The sequence below is a fragment of the Mus pahari genome, chromosome 7 (genome assembly GCF_900095145.1).
Source record: "Mus pahari chromosome 7, PAHARI_EIJ_v1.1, whole genome shotgun sequence".
NCBI lineage: Eukaryota > Metazoa > Chordata > Mammalia > Rodentia > Muridae > Mus > Mus pahari.
In genome coordinates this window covers 50,120,680-50,123,366 of record NC_034596.1, presented here as the reverse complement: position 1 = coordinate 50,123,366, position 2,687 = coordinate 50,120,680, and the positions used below count along the sequence as shown (strand labels likewise).

At 43.1% G+C, this 2,687-nt stretch overlaps 1 protein-coding gene across 5 annotated transcripts in view; it reads right to left on the bottom strand.

Annotated features, from left to right (window-relative positions):
- Nucleotides 1-2,687, bottom strand: part of Akap6 (A-kinase anchoring protein 6) — a 432,548-nt gene that overhangs the window by 9,768 nt on the left and 420,093 nt on the right. The window lies entirely within an intron of this gene.

The following is a 2,687-nucleotide window of genomic DNA, read 5'->3' as shown; positions in this document are numbered from 1 at the left end:
GAGAGAGAGAGAGAGAGAGAGAGAGAGAGAGAGAGAGAGAGAGAGAGAATTAATATTAGAGAACATAATCGGGAAATTGTTATCTATTAGGACCTCTTGGAAGTTAGAACATAAAACTGAAGCTCAGATTGGAAGGTACCAGCATCAAGAACTCTGATCCTCCTTGAGATAATAGCCAAACACTGTCGGGGTGGGCTATTATCAATAGTGACTGTCACTGAGGCATTAATGTAGTTTCAAATATAAAACCAGTATACTAGTACCTGACCCTTTATGGGTCTAACCATTTGCTGTTGATTGTGCTATGTTTTAAATCTCAGCTTGGGTTGATTACCGAGGGTTGGATATGAAATGCTTGGTACCCACCTGATGGCACTATTTGGGGAGCTTCTGGGGACCTTTGCAAGTAAGATCTAGCAGGAAGAAGTATGCCACTCGGGGTGGGTCTTTGGGAGGTCCTTGTCCTTAACCCCTGTTCTGCTACTTCTTCATGGCAGAGCAGACAAAGCTCCTCACATACTCCAGGGTATGGGGCCAGGTGACTATGAATGGGACCCTCTGAAACCATGAGCCAAAAGAAATACCCTTCCTCTTAAATCACTTAAATCAATATTTTAGTTGTGCTATGTGAAAGTATCTAAAGCAGCTAAAAATAAAGCTGTCTGCTAAACGAAGATTAAAAGGTAGAATCCATGAAATATTGTAGGGTACATATATTCTCATAGCAATTTCCTCTTTAAGTCTCTAGTAGAATACTATCTGTTGCTGTGCATCAGAACCCTCTTGCCTCTAGTTTTTGGGTTAAAGTCCTATTTACCCAGGAACCTAGAACAGTTTATACACCTTCATTTTTCTTTCTTTTCTGGGCTCGGCCATGAGAACTAGGCTTTGCCTCCTGTCAGCCGCAATGCCCACATCTTCCCGACTGTTCCCAGGCAGCTCCCTAACCATTGTTTCCTCACTCCCTTTCTTCTTTATCTTTTCTTTGGGTGAGAGATATCACTTTGACTTTTGTTGATCGTGACTATTGGTTTGCCTATGTTCTGACAGGTAAAACCTTCCAGCTAACTGTCTGCAGACTTCCCTGACTCTCGGGGATGCAATAGCCTAGGCGCCCTCCTGCTGCGCTCTGCCTGTCTTCATGAGAACTCAGTATTCTCTTGGCCTTCTATGGGATGGAGCTGTTAAACGACTCCTTTGGCACCCTCACTTCTCACCCACTGTCTGGTTCTATTGTGGAGCCAGGGAAGATCAAAAATGCACTGTGGGCCCTGAGAGGTTCTCCTACAGATAGAACCATAGAGCATTCTCAGCTCCACCTGCACTCGTGCCAAGGAGGCAGAGGGATGACCACGACTCTAGAACTAGCCAACAAGCCAATGGCCTGGATGCTCTCACCAGCTTTGTTAGCTTGCATGAGTTATTTAAGCTTTCTGAGCATTAGTATCATCACCTATAAAATAGATACGGCTCTATTGATCTTCAAAATCGCTCTTGGATGAAATGTAAAAATAATTATAAGCTCCCAGGGAAACAGTCAGTATTTGGTAACTAATTCATACCGTGTGTAGAGTTGCTCATAAGTTCCTTGACTCCCCCTTGGCTATCTCTCCTTCTCACCATCCCTTCCAGTTTACTCTTAAAAACAAACCCTGACCTGGTAGGTAAGGAGAGCGGTGATACCTCTGAGGGCAGAGTCCTCTCATTACAAGTCAGATGATCTCAACTGTCTGGCTGAAAAGCAGGCCACTCAGCTTTCTTTCTTTAGTGGGAGGAAGGAAACCTCACCTGGGGCATATTAGGGCACATTTATAAAGCCTCAATCTTTCCTAAAATTAATGCTTAGAGACTGCCACACAAACATATTAAGTGTGCTTTATTATAGTGGATACGGAGGAGATTCTCTGTATAACCCAATTTAGTTAAAAAGATTCCAGTTATAAGGCAAACATTAATTAGGAGATAATTTTTAATTTTCCTTCTAAAAGAGATCTTTCCTGCTGCCAGTGTGCTAGCAGTCAATCTAGTACAGGGCCAGTTATCACAGCCACTTAGATACCAAGTCCATTCACTGTGATGAATTTTTATTACAATTTCTGTTTATTCTTTGCTAACAGATAAAGGAGAGGACTAATGGCCAGTCTGTATAGCTAGTGAATGTTAAAATCTTTAGCTGCAGGAGCAATCAATCAGTCCACTCAAATAGTGTATTAATTTCAAATACCCTCTTGCCCGACACTGTACTGACAGTGCTGATAAATAATTAAAGCAGGCATTCAGAGACTGTTTTATGGGTTACAGACTCAGGCCTAGGACGGACAGAACCCAGGGTACAGAAGGAACAGCTCGGAAGGGGTTGGAATAAAATATTTCCATAGGAAAGGGTTAAACCTGGTTTATGTTCCTCTCAAGTCTCTTGTCATTTAAAACTTCCGAAAACTTCCTTGTATGATAATTCCAGGGAATATCTGACTGGATCTACTTGGAATTCATTCACTTTTAATTTAAAAAAAAAATCATATTAAAGAAGCCTTCACTCAGCCTCAGTCATTTTTCTTTTTAGCCAAACTTGGCAGTTCCTTTTAATCTGCCCTGCCCTGCCCTCGCCCTTGCCCTCCCCTGCCCTCCCCCTGTCCTCCCCTGCCCTCCCCCTGCCCTCCCCTTCCCTCCCCCTTCCCTTCCCTTCC